We start from the raw sequence: 21,543 nt of genomic DNA, 5'->3' as shown, positions 1-21,543 counted from the left end.
TTGTAAGTAAAGGACATTGGTCAGTTGTTTCACTGGATTTTTCTTTTTTCTTGGTGATTGTACTTCATATATACATGTATGTGTTATGGGCAAGATTTAGATATGAGTGCTTTTATAATAATCCTTCCACAATACATGAAGGGGAATATAGAGTAACTTCATGTAAACCCCACAGGTGAATGAATCAGGATTTATTTTGTAGACTTCTAAACCAACTATTCAATTGCCTTAGTCCTTTGAAAGAAATATACCATCTATAGCCAATAAACATATAAATAATGAATGGACTGATAGAATTATTTGGATGGAAAGTAGAAAATGTAGATGATAACTGAACATTATGGATCTTGGAAGAACATTTGCTACTAATTTGAAGAAAGACAGAACCACATTTAGAACAGGTTGTTAAGGTGCCCACCTTATGGAATGCAGACAAGAGGATCTGACTCAGTGTTGCTTGCAACTGAAAGGGGGAACTCAGACTTCTTTGAGTCCCATGGCTGTGCAGGAGTAGAAAAAAATTGTGCAAATGTAGGATGTTATTGGGTATGTCAGACTTCTGAACTCAATTACCTTCTAAGATCAATTTATGTAAAGTAAATGAACCTAGCCAATGAATGACTGAGGCCGAAGTTTTCCTAGTTGACAAACACTGATAAAATGATTAAGTGGAAGATAACAGCACGAGGTCTGTGATGTCAGTTTTGTTGAAATCAAGATAGTATATGGCTAGGTTTGAAGAATGCTGTGGGAAATGCACTGACAGCCAGAACTTTCTTACACTGATCATGGAATCTCTGAGAGTTAGCTAAGCTATTCACTTCAGCCTTTGGCAAATGTATGTAATTGAAGAGACTGTTACCATTCTTCAAAGAAACACTTAAATAGCAATGAATGAAATCATCCCAAACAAAAGCTGAGATCTGGAAGTTACTTTAGAACTACTCAGGGACAACATCATCCTGTGATGCCAGCATCCTTTACTGGACCACTAACAACTCTGCTTCTGATCCAGCTACCTCCTAATTTACCGAGGACAGCAGCAGATGGCAGCCTAATGCATAGGTTCTGCCACTCAAGTGGAAATTCAAATGTAATTAAAGGCTCCTGCCTTTGACTTGTCCCAGCCAGCTGTTACCATCATTTGGAGAGTGAACCAACGCAAAACAGATCTCTTTCTCTTGTCTTTACGCCTGTATCTGACATTCTTCCTCTCAAATAAATAAATAAAAATCAATCTTTAAAAAAACTAACAGCAGAAATTCTTCAAGTGGTGTCTTTCATTAGCTCACCACATCAATGGTGCAGACTCTGCTCAGTGGCAACGGTTATAGTTGTCCTGTGCACCTGCAGTGAGTCAGATGCTTCATCCCTCTTAGCTAGCGTCACATATCTTGCATCACATAATGGTTTCACAATGTTTAAAAACCCATTAGAGACAAAGAGATGAGTGAAATGCCTTACAGTCTTTGTTGAAGCCCTGGTTACCCCACCATGAAGAGAGAATTGGTTCTTCCACAGAGATACATTTTTTTACTTATTCATGAAAAGAAATGTCTAGAAACTTTAAAAGTAAGACTACTCAAAACCTAAGAATTTGGTTGATAGATATGGCATCAAATCCACACTGAAGGCCAAAGTGAATTGCCATGTAATGAAGATATTGCTAAATTGACAAGGATGTGTAAGGATATTTTGAGATTCTGGAAGTCATTAAAAATGATATTTAGAGATTCTAGAAAACTGATGGTACTAATCACTATCACAGTTGCTATGAATACAACAAAAGATGAGAAAATGTTATGCTGTGCTAAGCAGCAGCATCTGTATGCAAGTCAGCCATGTGGCTTTCAAGAATTCCTACAACGGGTTCTACCTAAAGGCATAGCATATTTCAGTACTTCTGTGTAGTAACTCATGGAGAAAAGTTTCAAAAAAACTTCAACAATTTATTATCACAAAGCAATTCTAGTCCATTTATATTTTAAAGTGAAATATAAACTCTCTTCTGTCTTTAACATAGAAAACCTGTTCAAACTATTTAGGAGTCTACGTTGGTAATGCCTTCTTGTAATTTGGTAAAGTACAAGCAAAGCATTTGAATAATGAAAGAAAGATATTTTCTCCTCAACATTTCCATTAAGTAAAAGCAAATCACTAATATAACCCTGTTTCCATAGGAACCTAAGTACAGTGCCGGTCTGATACACAGCATTTCTCTTGGCTTACATATTTTCTCCTTCTCCTTGAAATATACTTTCAATTGCTGTCCAAAGACTAAAGAGTAAGTGCTGAGACCAAAATGATCACCTTTGCTCATCTTTTGCAGGGCTGAGATGGCAGTAGAAGTAGCTAAAACAGAAAACAGCAGTGTCATCACAGTGTGGCTGACGCAACAAAGGGCTGGCTAAAAGAGTGGATTTTGCAGGGGAAAAAGAGGCTTAAACCAATGTAACTCTGTGGCTTGAGATTTAGAGATGAAACTTGAACTTTCCAATCTCTTTACAACTACTTGCTCAATTTGTACATAGCAATATGCTGTAGGGTAATGTCTTCATTTTCTTTCCCAGCCCCACCCCCTTTAACCATCTTCACTTAAAAGTTTTTCCAGGATCTTTCTGGAGCAGTTATTCTCAAACAACTGCACCAGATACATCAACACCTGGGAAGATGAAGAAAATACGAAGTCCTGAGCCTCATCTCAGACTAAATCAGAGATTTAAGAGAAGGGGCCCAGAAATTTGTAGCTTAGTAAGTCATTGGCATGATTCCAGTGCATGGCAACAAATCACCAGTTACATGTTTAATTCAACATGGTCTTTTAGGGACATACAAACTGATTCAGAGCTAAAAAGAACCTCAGTATGCAAGAAATAAAAGTTATTTTATACATTTTAATAAAAATGTGTTCATTAAAGCACCAGCATTAAACACAAATTAATAAATGTCCTGGTATTGGGGTTGACCCTGGAGTGAACAATAAAATAATAATGGAAAGACAATATTGTGAGATGTGCTTTTACAGAACTGTGGATCAAATATTTTTGCGTGAACTCTTCAGAATGCATACTCTGCTATTTTTTTTATGCATCTGTGGAGGCAGTCTCCTTTATTTCCAACCTAAATGAGCATTTTATGTTTAGAAAAAAATAGTTCAGAATGCATTACATCAGAAACTTATTTATAACTCATTTCTCCAGTAAGCTACATATTTTTTGAAAGCATCCTGATCCCACTGTCTGAGCTTGCTTGTGTGCCACATGGCGTCTAATTGCCTATTGCAGGGGATCCAAGGTAACTAAGAAAGAAGCCTTGCCCTCAACACCTGTAGCTTGCCCCAACATTAAATTGCTCTCATGTTAAAATAGATTTAAGCCCTGACACACATGGAGGAATATCACAAAAGACTGTGATTGTGCTCGTTGCAAAAGACTAAGGATGTAGAATATTGGGAAGGAAAGTGTATCCGAAGATCAAACTGAAAATACTCTTAGGCACACTCCCTAATCCAAGAGTGTTTCATCTCTCATGTTTCTTTCTCTTTAAGTAGAATATAGAAGAAAATCTTACATGTGATAGTACCTAATTTCTATTTAGTAAATGTCTGACAATTTATACTATAGCATGATGAATCATGCTACACAACAGCAGTATAATTTTCCTTATTAACAACCACAAACGAACGTTCTGAGAATTGCTTGAGAGAAAAGATACGATGCCTCTAGCTCCATTGGCTGTCACAGAGAATGGAGGTACACACTCTGAGAGAAATCTCCATCTGTTTTTATCCTGCTTCAATCATGGGAGGAAAAAGAAGATATAATTTTTCCCAGGTATCCTAGAGTTACACAAACCCCACAGCTCTTCTACATTTCTCACACCAAGTGGTGGCCAAGTATGAGGTAGCCCATCTGGCTCTGCCATTGGTATGAATGAAGACATGATTCATTTTCAAAGTAAGGTGTTCATCTGTGAGTAGAAACTTACGAACAAGGTAGCCATAACAAATAAACAAACACCTGTCGGTGTGTGGAAAATTTCAAATAATTAGCTTGAACAACTAGATTACAAATTACAAAATGCCTGTATCCTGAAAGTGCAGAAGCAAGCAGGATGTTGAACAAATAGAATGCGACAATGGGAGATTTGAAAAAGTTATATTATATCCAGGAAGACTATAATCCCACAGTGCTCAGCCAGGGAGAAACTGGGAGGCATCTGCAAGCTAGGAAATGAACTTCTTTCTGTAAGTTCACTAGGTATACCTACCTACCAGTTGACCAAATTTAACTAAATCTATTAACAAATTTTCACTTTTGTTGACTATCCTGAGTCTGTGTCCATCCATTAACTGGACAGGCGAGGCTATTTCCCACAGTATATGTGATCTGGACTTTGAGTTAAATCCTGCAGCAGTGCAGAGATGTCTATGTTTTGACATTTTCTGAGCTTGCAATGACCCTGTCGAATCCATGGAAAGAGCTTAAGAAACAGAGAACTAAAAAATGAATTATGTGTTTCCGTCGATGCCAAAATTCCATCATAACCATTAGGTGGTTCTGAAGGTATTTTTAAGTGACATAATTATAGCATTGTCCTGAGAGTAAGGAACCTCGGGTTATCTTAATCACTGACGACCTTTGACCTGAAAAATTAACACAGCTCAAAGCGTTCAGCCCTTACATCAGAGCTCACATTTCCTGGTTAAGGTCATCTGGGGTGTCATGTTTTACCAGATGATGGTGATTCACAAAGTCAGGCACAGCCTTTCTATGATATTTATTTCCACGATTTTCCTCAAATAAAAAAAACTCTGCGTCACAGAGACAGAGGAAGTGACTCTTTTGGAATAATTATGAGCCTCTGCTTGGAAGGTCCATGGAGATCCCTACAGAATCAGCCTTCAAGAATCCTGCCAGATTAGTGGTGGATTAGGATACTTTCTAGCCAGTGAGAAAACATGTGGAGAACTCATCATCTGAAAGTAACACAAGGCAAAAAGCAATCTGAAACTCACTGAGCATGTGTGCCTGAAGCAAGCTGCTGGGTGCTAGGGCGGGGCCATTATGCAGGGCTTATTCTTGTTAGTTCAGAATTGCCCTGTTCATCAAACTCAAACAAGATGTTGGAATCCTTGTGTGACAGAGGACCCAATGTACTATCAGAGATGAAGGAAGCCAATCCTGTTTGTCTCTATTTACGACTGATCATTAGGCAGTGGTTATACCAATAATTGAGTTCGATTAGACTGCCACTGATCCAGAAGTTGAACTTACATCGCAGGAAATGTTTAACAGCAGGTTTATTTGGGCTTTCTTACATCAGCTACATTCATCTACATGCACAGGTTGTTTTTTTAAATTTTTTTTTCCTTCTGTCCCACTTTCAGAGGATGGTACTCAAAAATAGCTGGTTATTTCTTTGCAACTGTTTTTAAATTGCTCACTTTATTGTAACAACAAATAGGCAAATGTCAAAAGTCTGCTGTGACAGTTTTGCTTGTCTTTAACACAATAGCATTTAGGGTCCATGAACAGAACTTTTCTGTTTTCTCTGAGCCTGTCTTTGCAAAGCCTGAGTTCCTGATTCCTGTGTATGCTTTCTGAGAGTAACATTGATTTTGTGAAGCCTCTTTGCACAGAGGAATTTTTAAGGCTAAATATAGAAAGCAAGGAACTTACATGTGGCTTATTTTGAACAGAATAAAATCCCTACACACTAGAAATATGATTATATACATATATATACACACACATACATATATACACATACAACATATATATACCACATATATATAACATTAGTTTTAGATAAAAAGATATATTATAGGACCCGGCGCGGTGGTGCAAGTGGTTAAAGGTCCTCACCTTGCACGCCCAGGATCCAATATGGGCGCCGGTTCTAATCCCGGCAGCCCCGCTTCCCTTCCAGCTCCCTGCCTGTGGCCTGGGAAAGCAGTCGAGGACGCCCCAAAGCTTTGGGACCCTGCACCCACGTGGGAGACCCGGAAGAGGCTCCTGGCTTCGGATCGGCATAGTATCGGCCGTTGAGGCTCACTTGGGGAGTGAATCATCGGACGGAAGATCTTCCTCTCTGTATCTCCTCTCTGTATATCTGCCTTTCCAATAAAAAATAATAAAAATAAATCTTTAAAAAAATGATATATTATAGATACCACATTTGTAACGAAAGGCATTTCTACCTTTTGTATAAGATTGAGGTATCTGGAGCAGATGTTCAGCATAGTGGTCATAAAGCTAGAATCCCACTTTCGGGTATCTGGGTTCACTAGCTAATTCTGGCTCCTGACTCCAACTTCCTCCACTGCAGATCATGAAAGGCAGTGGTGGTAGCTCAAGTAACTGCATCCCTCTCACCCGTGTTGGAAGCTTGGATCAGGTTTCAGGCTCTTAGCTCGACCCTATCTCTGTCCCAGATGTTGTAGATATTTGGAAATGAACCAATGAATGGCAGCTCTCTTCCTCTACATATATTTCTAAATAAACAATAAAAAAAAATCCACTGAGCTTTCAGGCTTATCTCTGTCCTCCACAAAAGATACCATTCTCTAAGCTTCATAATTGGTAGTACTCATCATCCTTGAACTACAGAAAACTACAATGTCCTTTGTCTCCAACACCAAACTGAGTATGTAAGCTCTTTGGCAGTTATGACTAAGCAGACGCATCAATGCATCTAAATTATTAAGTAATACCCTCTTGGAAAATGTATCCAAATTGGGTGGTGAGAGTAGAATAATCACTCATGAACCTCTGGGATTTGTATAAGAGAGAATTCTTAGGTTGAAAAACAAATGGATGTCTCAAAGAACAGCCAGCAAAACATGGTGCTGATAATATTTACTGTGTAGGTACTAGGTATATGCAGGCTTAGTGTTTTACTTACGTTAATACATTTAGCTTTCAGCATGTGAGGTTGAGTACTCTTTATATTCACAAGAGATCAACATGAAAAGCCGATATGAAGTCTAGACAGTGCAGAGATTGGATTCCTATTCAAACAGCATGATGAAAACACACTTTCCCTCATTCTGCAGCCACCCGTACCACGCCCCCAAACCAGGGGACAGCTGAAACTACTGAGTGCTCCTCATTCTGCCTGAACCCGTTTTCCAGCTTCCTTTCTCCTCCAACATTCTCTCCTTTTCTCTGTCTTGCCACATTTCTTTTCTTTTAATCCTGTCCACCAAATTCTTCCCAAGCCTCTCAACTTATGAGAAAACTATTATTTAGACTCTTAAATCATCCTTGTTTTTTTTTTATCTTGTTCTATTTGTCAAGCATCTGTTTTAATGCCAATACTATACTATTTTGATTACATGTTTTTTAGATATGTTTTGAGATAAAGAGACTGTGATGATTCTGATTTGGTTCCTTTTTAAAGTATGATTTTGACTATTAAAGGTCTTTGCTGATCCATGTAATTTTTTGTGTTTTTTCTGTGTTTTTGCAAAAACTGGCATTTCCATTATTTCCCCACAGAGGGTCCAAGATGGAAGTCCTACTTCCTCTAGGCACTGTCAAGAAACACAGCTCAGAATGCATGTTGTAATCTGGCACTCTCCAATAATAGTGTACATATTATTTAAAATTGATATCAGTTCCTTGGGGAAACTCCCTTCTCCACAGGGTAAATGCAGTGGACCAAAGTTAAAAGATGGTAAAGCAATTAACAGTAAAGTACATGCTTAGAACTTAATAAATCCTCATAATATTTATGATTTATCTTAGAGATTACAAAAATTTCTGCTAAATCTAGTTTAAATCAAAGCGAGAATTCCTTGAAGAACTATGAGGTTATCCGGCAAAATCATAAAATGTAAAGGATTTCCTGGCATCTTGGAGACTGAAAAAGGTATGGATAGATGTAACTCTCATTTCCTTCTTGGCACCTAGTGTCATTTTTTCTGTGTCTCATTTTTTGTCTGCTGTCTCCATTTCTTTCCACCCCCAGTTTTTTCCTTTCTCCATTTCATGAAGTCTCTGCTGTCCTCTAACCAATTTCAGCATTCTTCTATTTCAAGCATATATCATTAAGTAAAGGATCTTTTTCTGAATTTTCCATTCTCATGGGAGAAGATAGATTTGCTCAGTTTGCACAAGGCATCAACTCCAACTCAGTGAAACATGGTAGGTATAGGAGCATGGTAGATTGACTAAAGGGGCTATGGGAACAACCTCTTTGAGAAGAATGTGGAAGCAAACAGAAAGACTGAAACTATTTCACTACTATCATCATCTTTGGAGGCAGAGAAAATACTGAACCAAGATGCTCTGAGTTGGGCACTGTCGATCCTACTATTCATGATTGCCCAATGTTGTCTTTCTGAAGACATTAAGTTCCACAACAAAAAGACTCAGTCTATATGAAGCCTTATAATCAAATTTTTGTAGTAATTGTATTCATACAAGCAAAAACTGAAATAATTCTAAGCAACCCCAATGCTCATTAACCAGTGAATGGTTGTCAAATTGTGACATACTCATACTATGGAATCACATCTAGCAACATCAAGAAACAAAACATCATTATACATGAAACACAAATGAATCTCAAAAAGATTATGCTAAGTAAAAGAAATGAAATGGGAAAGGCTACAATTGTGCAGTTTCATTTATATTGGAATTCTAGAAATGGTAAAACTATGGTAACGAAAACAGATAAGTGCTTGCCTGGGGAAGAGAATTGAGAAAATGAGCAGTGTTTGACTGCAAATGGACATGAAGAGCCTTTTTAGGGTGGACCGAACTGTTTTATATTTTCATTGGATCAGATGAAGTTTACTTGATTGCATAATTTACCCAAATCCATTAGACTATTTATCAAAGTGGGTGAATATTATTGTGTTTAGATCATACCTCAATGAAGTTGTTTAAAAAGGAGAGAGAAAGAGAGAGAAGAAAGGCAAAGAAAAAGGAATGGACATGGAATGTGTGAGAGTGAGGGAGGGAGGAAGAGTCATTTCAAAAGTTTCGGGTGAATAACTATTGATCAATTACTGTTTTATGAATATATAACTACTACTAACAGAACATCTAATTAAGCAATGACCATATTGCATAAAGTATGTTAAGTGTTTTCATTGTTTGTATTACTGTATTTCATTCACACAACCACCCTGCAGAGCAGATATTACTATTCCCATACTTGATATTAGCAAGTGGTCACTCAGAGAGGCTGTTTCTTGCCAAAAGTCAGCTAGTCAGCGACAGAAGTTGGATGCAAAATTAGTTATACTAAATTCCCAGTTCTCTGCATCAACAGCTGTCCCTTGAAAATTATCCCTTTATGAAGAATATATAAAGAAGAATCAAGATGGCAGAATAGGGTAACAACACATTTAAAGAGATGGAGAATCATTAACCAGTGTTAAGCAGAAAGGGCACACTCCAGGAAATTGGAGAGGACAGGCTGACAGCAATGGGGTATCTGGAGACCAAAGGACACAGGGAAGCAGCAGAGGCAATGGTGTGGTGTTGCAGTGACCAGATAGCCCAACAGCAATCTGAAAAGTGGACTGAGCTTCACAAGCACCCAGGAGGGAAGAGTTCACCAGGAGCTCAGGAGGTGAACCCACAGAAAGAATTGCCATCCTGCTGATTTGTTTCATTTGACCAGAAGCAGAGACAGAGCAGCAGATTCCAAACAGGTGGTATGGGAACAGGATGGAGCTCAAAGCCTAGAATTCCCACCAAAGCTGTATCGGGTGTCAGTTTGCATAGGGAAGCAAACGATGTAGGGCACGACTATACATCCACCGAGTTTGGAACAAACTCATTTCTGGGTCAGTGCATTGCACCAATGTGGTAAACTGCAGGTTCTACCCAAAATAGGTCCTGGTAGCCTCCAGAATGTAACTAGGGGCACATCAGGCACCATTTTGTACAACGTGGCAAAGGCAGTGAGACTGGAGGGCCAAGAGTGGGCTGTATACATGCAGAGCTGAGAGCAAATTCACTTGCAGCTCAGTGCATTGCACTGGTCCCACAGGGAAAATAATATTGACTATGGCACCCTACAGGTCTAAATAGGTCCAGGTAGCCCTCAGACCTAATGGGCAGCAGGTTCCAGCAGGATCAGCATTATTAGCAAACTAGTTATTTAGGACACATGGTGTCTCCCTAATCCTGGGAACTGCTCAAACTGCAGTTGTCTGGTCCAATATCTGCTAGTACTTGCATTTGGGAAGAGAACCAAGGGATGTAAGGCTCTCTCTCTCCCTGTCCCCCTCTCCCTATATCTTTTTCTCTCCCTTTTAAATATATGATGAGATTTTTTTAAAAAAATGAATATTTCATCTCATCTTGAAATATAATTGCCCAGAAAGGAGATAACACTAAGTAGACCCAGACAACAATAGACATTGAGAGCTGTGGTGAATAGCGGTCCCAGGAGGGCAGGAGAATGTAGCAACAGTGAGCAGTATGAGGAGCATAAGCCTGGTTAGCACTCTGGTGAGGTGTACTTTAGTAGCCATGTCCGGTAGCAAGTAATTCATCTGTACCTCTATCCCCTCATTCATAGAATGGACTTGCAGAACTGTCTTATAAAGCTGTAGGAGTTCGGGACAAGACACTCCAAACCATACAATTTGTTGTATTGGTTTTTGAACTGAAACCACTTAAACGTAGCAGGTACAGGAAGGGCCCCCTAATCTCATCTCTTCTACTTTAAAATAAGCAACACAATTTCCCACAAAAAGATGCTGACCCCATGAAAAGAATTCTGTTATCAAGATTTTTGGAGAACTGACCCTGAAATCATCAGTATAAACAAACCCACTAAAATAACCATTATTTTCCACTTGTTTCCCTCAATATATATCTCTGTCTATGTTCCAAAGTTTATTGGCTTTAAAAGGCATTTAAATTGTTGTACCGCTCATTTCTTCAGATCTTGATTTTCTTGTAAAAACTCCCAATTATAGGTTAAAAAAAATGAGTGTTAATTGAAGTGCTATCATAGGGGTGGAAATAGGGTGAAATTTGAAGCTCACTAGGATTTAAGAAGGAAAGGCATAGAACTCAGGAACACAGCAACATAGGAAATGGCGGGACAACCAAAAAAGGTGGTGAGGGAAGAGGTTTAATGAGTGGAAGAAACATACTGGGGAGAGGCAGGAAATTACAGTGAGATTAAGCAGAGTAAAACTACACCCCCAAATTCCAGGAAAAGGAAATGTGAATACATACAAAAACAGCAGAAAAATCGAATAGATTGTCTTCTGAACTATTTCTCAAAAATAAGTTTTCAAGAAAATGTGTCTCATAGCAACATGGGAGATGAGTTGGAAATAGCCAGTGACAAAGAAAGGGAGAATAAATAGAAAGCAAATAGAAGAATATTGCATTTTTTTTTCAACAAATTCTAAGCTTCGCACCTGAAATAGGAAAGTCAGAAATCTACCCAACAAAAGAGCATCCCACTACATCCCTGAGTTACGGGACGAATATAGCTACTTATCGTGACAATAGAGAGAAAGAAGAATCTGACTTTGTAACACATAACAAAGAAAATACAGGAAGCACTTTACTACACTTGGTTAAAATACACCTATTCTAGCAATCAGGATAAACTTTGACAGTTTCTCATCCTTTGCCTTCCCTGTGGGCTCTCTGAAACATAGTAGGAATATTCCATAGTTCTTCAAAGCTATGTAAAACAGAAACTGATGAATTATTGTTTTGAGAAAAGCCTTTCTAATGACTTATAGTTCATGAAACAGAGATCTTACAACAACCCAAACAAAATAATCCAGGCAGCCCTGCTGATTTCAGGCTTTCCATGACTTGCAGCATGTTTGAGACCATCCACATATGAATTTGGGTTGCTATACAATAGCTTCACTTGCTTTAACCCTCGCAAAGTCTCTTCCCTTCCTGCACCCAGGCACTCTGTCGTCAGCTTCTCTCCTGTTTAAAATCTCTTGTTTCTCCAACTCAAGGTATTCTCCTTGGTATCAGCATACTTTCCTTAGATTGAGCCTCAAATCAGTGTGCTAAATTTCCTTGTCCCCAAATGTGTCTGAGGAATTGATACAAAGCATTTGAATGCCCCAATATTACAAATGAAACCAAAAGCTTTATTTATGCTTCACCAAAATTCCCCAACTACACATCTTCGTAACAAAGCATATCATAGCTTCATTATTAGATGTTAAGAGAGCAAGTCAAGCCACGTTTTCACTGTCATTTTGGGACAAATATCTCCCTCTGTGAAAGGAAATCATTGCCATCATTAATAATTTTGAGCCCAAAGCAAATGTCACTGGATACGCTGACAGCCTGTGGATCCTTGCACAAAATCATTGCAGTCAGTAGCACTGAGAGCATCTGTGAGAGAGAAGTGAACCTGTTTTGGTTTCCCATGGCCAATGCAAAGTGTGTGTATTGTCAATACTGAAAGGCACTAAATCAGAGTCACTTTCGAAGTTCTTATCTATCTCTCTCTGCCTGGTACTCACATTGTTTTCACATCGTCTCCTCTTTGAAGCTGTAAGGAAGGTCCTGGCTGCCTCCATCTCATAGTGGTCTGTTTCTTGTCTCTCTAATGCAGACTGCACTTTCAATTGGGAAAGCAATCACGCATTTAACATTTCAAAAATTCACACTCAAGCATGACTCACTGAATGGTGGGCTTAACCTCTCAAGGAGGTTGGAATTGTAATTCAGGCTTTGATTAACCCAATCACTCTCCATTTCGTGGAGAGTGTGAGGAAGATACTTACATCAATGTGTTTTCTTGGATTCTCCCATGGTGACACTCACAGGATTGAAAGAATAATTGTTCTTTCAATTCTGAAAGAAAACAGCTCATATTATAGAAAAACTCACTAAAATTTGTCTAGTATGATGAAAATTAGTTTATCACTTGCCATGGCAACTTTGGACTAACTTTTAAGTCTTGCAGTAACCTAAAATGGAATAATTCTTTTCAAGCTTTTAACATAAGAAACATGTCTTCTTATGGATACATCTCTTTAAACAAGACATGTTCACGAGCACATCTTACCTGTATTAGTATTTCATAAATAGTGACCCTCCCCAAAATGCTTGTAAAGAAATTCTTTGTAATTCAGAATAAACACACACACAAGCACACACTAAAATGAATTCACCAAAAAGTTTCACAGAATGTTGTTCTTACTTTCTTCTCTTATCAGTCACATCCTCACGTTAATGGTGTTTGACCAGATGGAAAGACACCTTCTTCATCAATTATTTCCCACTCTGCTTTACTATTGAATATGCACTTCTGAGTAATATTTTATCATACGACACCTGAGATACAGCTTCATGAGTTTGAGAGTTGCAAAATGAAATTGAACTGCTCTAGCATCAGGGCCATAACCAAGATGACAGATATTGATTGTGCCCCAAGATGTAATGTAGGCACCTAATGGGGCGTAATAATGTACAATGAATCATTAGAATATTATTTTAAATTTTCCATTCACCTGGGCGATTGCTAACGGGCCTTTTCACCTTCAGATCACTCCCTCGCCTCTCCAGGATTAGGAGAGCACTTGATAAAGGTCATTTAGAATATTGTGTATTTCTGATGGCTTTGTGGAAAATACTGATTATTTTATATGTCTCAGGAAGCAGAGGTCCATATTACTGAGAGGCAGCCACCTTTACTAAAAATCCTAAAATATATCCTTCCTAGACAACATGTAAAGATGAAAGCATCACATTAAAAGAACTGAAGTTCAAAACCTGTACTACTCAGATAAATGATCAGCATTAATTGGAAATTCTCCATTGCTACTTGGCCAATAGCTTGCCAACATTATTTCTTGTGTTTTCAATAACCCACTGAAGATGATGCCATGATTGTCCTCATGTTATGAACCTGAGAACACAGGAATGTAGAAACAAAGGAAGTTGCCTGACAGGGTCACATAGCTGCTAGTCAATGGTTGGGCTATGAGAAAAGCCTACATTTTTCTGCATCTGGAGCTCTTTTACTCTTAATTATCAAATAATCCTAACTTTAAAAAAGCAACGGAATCTGAGATGTTATGTCACTCATTGATAAGCTAAATGATGGAAACAATTTTCACCCCAAAGCAGGCTACCTTGGCCACTCCCTTTAGCACAGGCATTAAATACATGAGAAATTTCCCAAGTGCCTCCTCTGGAAAACCCAACTAGGAGACATTACTGTTCTTTACTACCCTTAGCTACCGACAGTCTGTGATGGAGAAACCGAAGCACCCACTGGATCTCTGCCCTAGTCTTCTCCCAATCAAATTATATGTTCTGAGCTTTTATCTCTCAGGGCACTCCAGAGGTACTTGACAGGGGTTTTGTTTCTTGGTGTATTGAATCAATTTATTATTGCTTTGTCCACTCTCCATTCTTTACGTGTTGTATGGATGGATGCTGGAGGCCAAGTCATGTTAAGTTGATTTCTAGAAAAATTAGAAGAAATAAACATGGCAGCTGAGCAGGTCTTGGTTTTTGATTTTAGGATCACCAGGTCGAAATCTGTTTTCCACAACTGTTTTTTTTTTTTTTTATTGGAAAGGCGAATATACAGAGAGGAGAGACAGAGAAGAAGATCTTCCGTCCAATGATTCACTCCCCAGGTGAGCGCAACGGCCGATGCTATGCCAATCCGAAGCCAGGAGCCTCTTCTGGGTCTCCCACGCGGGTGCAGGGTCCCAAGGCTTTGGGCTGTCCTTTACTGCTTTCCTGGGCCACAGGCAGGGAGCTGGATGCGAAGTGGGGCTACCAGGATTAGAACCAGCACCCATATGGGATCCTGGGCGTGCAAGGCGAGGACCTTATCCACTGCGCCACCGCGCCGGGCCCTCCACAACTGTTTAACAGATACCTGGGGCTAATCTGATTTCAAACATTGGTGGAACATGTAGTATCTTATTATGCCTTTCCAGTGTAAGAAAATAATTGGCTTGTGTTGAATTCTGAATTTTGGCAGAGATGTCAATATTTCAGTGCCAGAGAACTCTGATTGCCACCATATTTCATCCTATGAGTAAATTCCTATCTCAGTCACATTAAATGTAGACCTGATTTAAAAAGTTCTCCCTGTGTGTGTTTTTTTAACAGAATAATTAATATCCTTTGGGCCTAGATCAGTGCTCCTCACGAAATTTAATTTCATCAGTGTATTTAGCCTACTGTGTGGCAGTCTTCCACAAGCTTCTACAAATTTGACAGTGGCCAAGATTTTTGTATCATCTCTTAACTCCACATTTTGCAGAAGCATGGTAACTTATGCTATGATATAAAGGAGAATAGGAGAGCCCCCACTGAAGTGCAGTGGGGAGTAATCCTCTGCTTCTGCTCTTGGTATTTCATCTCAGAGTGCTAGTTCGAGTCCTATTGTTCTGCTTTGAACCCAACTGCCACCTGTGGCATCCCAAAAGGCAGCAGAAGAATGCCAAAGTCCCTGGGTCACAGAGATCTAAGAGGGGCACCTTAGAAGATATCAGTGATGGCCAGGATCTGAATATTTGTATCCATTCCCTAAAGTTCACATGTTCTCAGAAATGGGAAGCAGCAGAGGGGACCTCACAGAGGACATAGCAAGAAAGCAGCATCTACGAAGCAGCAAGGAGACCATGACCAATCACTAAAGCTGCTGCTACCTTGATATTGGATCTTCCAACCTCCAACAGAGTGAAAACAAAATTTGCATCAATTATAAGTCATTCAATCTATGACACTTTGTTATGGAAACTTTATATATAGGACTATGATCCACCCTTCTCATTAGCGTGTAAGACTCTATTCTACAATGTTGATTCTTTGAGCCTCTGATCGAGTGGTGGTAGCACAAGAAACCTCCTATCTCCAAAGGCCTGACTACAGGTTTAACAGGGCCTCATCCAGGCTTCTCGATCTTAATAACCCCAAAGTACACCCACCATTGCCGTAGCAGTGAAAGCTATCTCCTGCCGTTGTAATCTCTGTGAGATCTCAAAGTTGATCCTTATTCAGTATTCCTTCACCCTGTTAGATAGCCAACATGGTTGCTAGTTTTGTAATTGGCCACTGACTGATAACAACTATCAAGAACAGCATTGCCCAAAAATGGGAAGAGGTAATTACCAAAGGGAAAAATAAATGTTGTGAAGATTGTGATAATATAGTTATATAAAGATATAAAAATATAATACGTATAGTCTTTATATAGCTTATATATTTATGTAAGATTATTATCTCTCTATGTATATTTGGACAGAGATATATAAATATTGTGAAGATTTCTGTGAATCCCTGCATTTGTGTTCTCATCCAGTCATGGTTGGAAAATATTTAGGAAAAAAATCTACCTGTACTGAACATGCATGGTTTTATTTTGTCATTGATCCTATACAATACAGTGTCCCCATACAACTGTTCACATACATTCACATTGTATTATGTATTGATAAACAATCTACAGAAGATTTAATATTTTATAGGAAAATGTTTTGACATTATAGACAAATGCTATGTCATTTAATTTGAAGGACTTGAGTATCTGCAGAATTGATATTCCTGGAAAGTCCTGGAACAAACCTTCCGTAGCTACTGAGGGATTACTGTCATGTGGATGATATATATATAAATGTATATATAAAGAGAGAGAGAGAGAGAGAGATTGCAATCAGTTAGTTGGTTTTCACTTCTCAGATAGTAACCTACCAAAAGGACTCCTTCATCCACTTCATCAGCATATTTTAGTGCATCAAGAAGTGCTGTTTGTCCTCGAGCTTATCATATGTTCTTTAGAAGTAAATTTATGGCCTCATTCCTTAATGGCCTATCACCTTATCACTCTTGACATCCAGTGCCAATATCAAAGCTCTAAGAACTCTTATAAAGTATTTACAAATGATAGAGCCTCCTTTTGAAAGTTCTCAGAAAAAGACATTTGCTATCTTAGCTACCAAATAATGCTATGCTGAAATTCATTATTTTGACATAGATTAGTTTTCTGCGAAATTAGTTTTCCATAGATAGTATTTCCTAAGTTGATGGACAGTGGATAAAAAGAGGAGTGAGATAATGGGGAAAGATTGCATGTGTTAAAATGCTTACAAATGGCTTCCCAGAGCAAGCACAGTATTTACAAAGTTCAATATTTGCTTCCTTTTGATACAAAAACTTTAATCAACTGGAGTAGCAAATGCAAAGGTAGATAACATGAGCTGAATGTAGCTGAATTCCTGGAGGTATTCTACAGACAGTTCTAAGTTAATGAACCTCAAAGCAAAATGACAACTCAGCACCTGCTCAAATACCAGCACCACACAGGCTCAGGTGACTTGACTACATATGGGAACAACTTTTATGCAAGAAAAGTACAATAAGCACATATACAATAAGAATCCACAGAGAATTCCACACGTACACTTTTTAGCATTTCTGAAATTCTCAATAAAAACAAAACTAAAATCTCTAAACTTTAGATTGCTTAATTGATCTATGCCTAAATTACCAGTATATGATTTAACTGAAAGCGTGGGTTTTTTAAAAGACCTCCAAAAAGGTGTAAACACTATGACAGGTACTTCCTCACGTGAAACATACCATTTTATGATAAAGCCAACCCTCTCCAGCAACCTCAGCAACACCTACTTGTAATTTAGACTGAAAAGTACAAAGGAAAGTTCCCACTTGGAGTTTGCATCCTAGCCAACTATGTCAATAGGATCAGATCTTTTGATGTGTTGCAGAATGACTGTCTCTTTTAAAAAACTACTCATTTTGCCACATTGCAGAAACCCCAACCATTAAAATGTGTGCTTCTCAACAATATGACTAACAGACTTGGATTCTCAGTAAGTGATAATTTTTGTCACTCGCTCAGTGCTTACCACACAGCTATGCCCTTTTCTGAATTCGAACCCAAGTCCTAACTATGAGTCTTTTAGTAACAACTCATTTTCCATGTTCATTTTTCTCTGTGGTAAAGAGTGAACCCTCTAATCTTTCTAAGTGAAACTACTGAGCTTTCTCTGCTAGTATCCCATTCCCATTTGGAAAAACTTCATTCTATTCATGAGTACATCCCTTACCTTTCTGAAGCTTACAAGATCAGTTTTTTTTTTTTCTTAACAGTAGCTACTAGCATTAAACAAAGAGCCTTCTCAGAATTTTCAGGTTATAACAGCCTCTGCACAAAATGAACGCAGAGTCTTCCTTCCTGGATCACTTTAACCCCTTTATTTTCCTTATTGCCTCCCATTTCTCACTACTCTTCATTCTCTGCCTGATCTCTATCTCTTTACCAACTTCAACAAGAAAAACGTTGACTTACACCATTGCCCTTAATGATTTCAAACAAGTTGTCAATATATCCCTCAGGATCTACCCAAGACAATTCTAGCCAATGTGTCTTTTTCTCCTCCTGTCAATTTTTTCAAGATTTATTTTATTTTTTATTGTAAAGTCATATATACAGAGAGGAGGAGAGACAGAGAGCAAGATCTTCCATCCAATGGTTCACTCCCCAAGTGGCCACTACGGTCGGAGCTCCACCTATCCAAAGCCATGAGCCAGGAATTTCCTCCACGTCTCCCACATGGGTGCAGGATCCCAAGGCTTTGGGCTGTCCTCAACTACTTTCCCAGGCCACAAACAGGGAGCTGGATGGGAAGTGGAGCTGCCTGGATTAGAACCGGTGCTCATATGGGATCCTGGTGTGTTCAAGGTGACATCTTTTGCAGCTAGGCCACTGTGCTGGGCACCCCACTGCAAAGTCTTAACCCTTTCCTCATAACTGTTCTTGGATCTCATGTTTGATTATAAAGTTTTTCCAAAGTAGAGTGTTCCATGATAGCAGAGTGAACTTTATCAAAGGCTGTCTCCATGTCCTAACTGCTCATTAATGCCTACCTTATTACTCCTGTCCAGTGAGCAGCCACTGCTTCCAACACGCTGAGTATCTCGCTGGCATTCTCATCCCATGAAGTGGCAAGGAAGTCTACTACAACAGTGATAGTGTGATCAACATCATGTTTGCTAGGACTACTCAGCATCCACAATAAGCCAATTCATACATTTATTTGATTTTCTTCAATACAGTTATCTGCAGTTTGTCTTAACATCACCTCACCTTTTCTTCTGAGACTTAGGTTATAAGGTTATATAACCTGCCCATGGGTACAGAGTGACCAGGACTGAACATGTGCAGTTGCCATAGTTCACTATCACCATCCATTCCCCTGCATTACATCTATTATATATCCTAAGCCCATTACTGATTAGAAATACATGTTCCACCTGCCTCTCCTGCACCACAACAATTTCCAGTCCCAGTTTTGTGGAGTACCAAAACTGCCTGCTATCTCTCACAGTACCCAAGTCCCCATCTTCAAGTCCAACCAAAGTTAAGTTTTAGAGGTCCATGTGGCTCACACTCTGGTTCTAACACTTGACATGGTACTTGGGAACACTCCATAGGTTCCACAAACATCTGTGGAGTAAAAATAGCATATTTAGAAGAAAGGAAGTTATCTCTGCATCTCAGATTGTTTGTTTAATAGCTATAACCTACAAGGCCATGTTCAAGGATGTCACAGTTGCTGCTGCTGTTGCTAAAATTAAGGATGCTAGTAACCCTGGGCAGTTGTCCTTATTATGCAAGTAGCTGCATTTGGAAAGCACTGTTTCAACTTATTTTTAAGATAGATAACTAATCCTAGAAGTTTGATATATCACTAAAGGAATGTAAATTTTATTTACTTTATTCTTTGAAATCAAAGGGAAGTTTTAACTCTAAATGATTTCTGATACGTGGCTCTTATTTTTTAATTACTATTGTTATTCGTTAGAAATGTGGAAATTATACTGGGGATAAGAATGTGTAACCAGTGTAACTGTTACAAATGCCTTCAACAGATGTTCCTCAGCCAGGGTAGAGGTGAAACATAACCCAGTGCAAATGATCTGATGAAGAATTTTGGAGGGTTGCCAGCTCTCCCTAATTTTTATTCAAAAGCTTGTATTCACTCATTAGACTTTGTTTTGAGGTTTTACACCCATTTTCTACTAATACTAGACATACTTAGAAAACAGAACATGCAAGTAAAAGACAAATATGCTTATTAGCTCTCAGAAATGTCCCTTGGTGTCTAATGAATATTCGTGTGAAAACATTGAGCAAATCTGCCTTCTACTGTGACCTAATTCTATTCTAGAATTAAGTATTAGAAAATTAATCCTTCAAGAACCCCTCTAGCATGCATTTTGTTTGAGGTCATTTGTTTGTTTTCTTTTTTTTTGTCTTTTTTTTTCCCCCAAGAGTAAAATATTCTTAACCAAATGGATGGAACTTTGCTTAGCAAAGGTTTGGTGAGAAGCATCTTGACTTAACCATAGAAATAAAATAACCGTGGACTTCGTTTTTGTAAGATATTCATTGCAGCATTAATTACAATGGGAAAAAATACAGACTTGTCCAAATGTTCACCATTTATAAATGACATAAATAGCATGATATTCATACCTTAGAATTGGGTTAAATTATTACTGATACTTCAAAGACTATGTCATTGAAGAATATTTTATGTAGAAAAGAATAACTTGTAACTTTTTTGTTTTACTTCCTTCATTATACCTTGTATTTTAAAATTTTTAAACAAGTGAGACTTTGAAAAGTTTTACAAAATTTTAGGATCATCAGCAGGAAAAAAATAAATTTTAAACAGAAGGAATAAAATATTTGGGTATCCCTGAGGCCAATTTCTTGAAATGTCATAAAATACCCCAAATCTTAGATAAAATAAAAGGCAGTCTCTGAGATTACAAGCTTGCCTGGGTATATGAGGCACCAAGGCCACACTTCAATTTTAAGGGTGGGTCTGAGTTGATGTTTATCTTTTATAAATCAGCATTGCACTATATCTTTTAAAACACTATTAATTTGGAAGTATTGACAATTAAAAGCTTATAACTAAATGCTTGCTAAAATCTCCTTAATGAGATTCAATCCAATTCCGTTTATTATACTTTCTCGCCCAAGTTGTCTGGGCATACATAACCAGTCATGTTTATGTATTGTATTAAATGAGGTGCAAAACTTGTAAGAATATTATCCACAATTGCACAGTTAGAAAAAGCAAAGCAATTAACAAAATCTACAAAAATACAGGTGCAGGAAAGAGAATCAGAAACATTGTAGCTACTTCAGGGTTCTGTACAAGGGCGGCATTTCAGACTGGTGTGGGAACTTGGATCTTGGTCAAACATTCAAAGCAGCTTTTGATCACACTTTATTTTTGCAAACAGATTCAAATAGAGTGGAGAGATTCACATGTAATCCAAAGGGTGTCAGAGGGAACAAACGCTCCACATGTTCCCTGTGGCAGTGACTTTCAAAGAATTAAGAAAAATCTGATGCACATTTAAAGTGTTAGATGATTTAAATGCCGTCAGCAAGGTCAAGAAGGGAGTTTATTTTAGTTGTATCAGCTTCACCCAGAGGATGAGGTTGCAGTTTCAAATGGGAGGATGTCACAAAGACTGGGACTGGAGTTTGGAATAGACCTGCTCTACTGAA

The 21,543-nt window shown here is 38.4% G+C and overlaps 1 protein-coding gene across 1 annotated transcript in view; it reads right to left on the bottom strand.

Annotated features, from left to right (window-relative positions):
* DPP10 (dipeptidyl peptidase like 10) overlaps window positions 1-21,543 on the bottom strand; it is a 1,236,914-nt gene that overhangs the window by 1,171,873 nt on the left and 43,498 nt on the right. The window lies entirely within an intron of this gene.

Source organism: Ochotona curzoniae, unplaced genomic scaffold, assembly GCF_017591425.1.
Source record: "Ochotona curzoniae isolate NIBS_2020 unplaced genomic scaffold, NIBS_Ocur_1.0 contig_3037, whole genome shotgun sequence".
NCBI classification, from domain to species: domain Eukaryota; kingdom Metazoa; phylum Chordata; class Mammalia; order Lagomorpha; family Ochotonidae; genus Ochotona; species Ochotona curzoniae.
The sequence above is the reverse complement of the archived record's forward strand: the minus strand, read 5'-3'. Positions and strand labels throughout refer to the sequence as shown.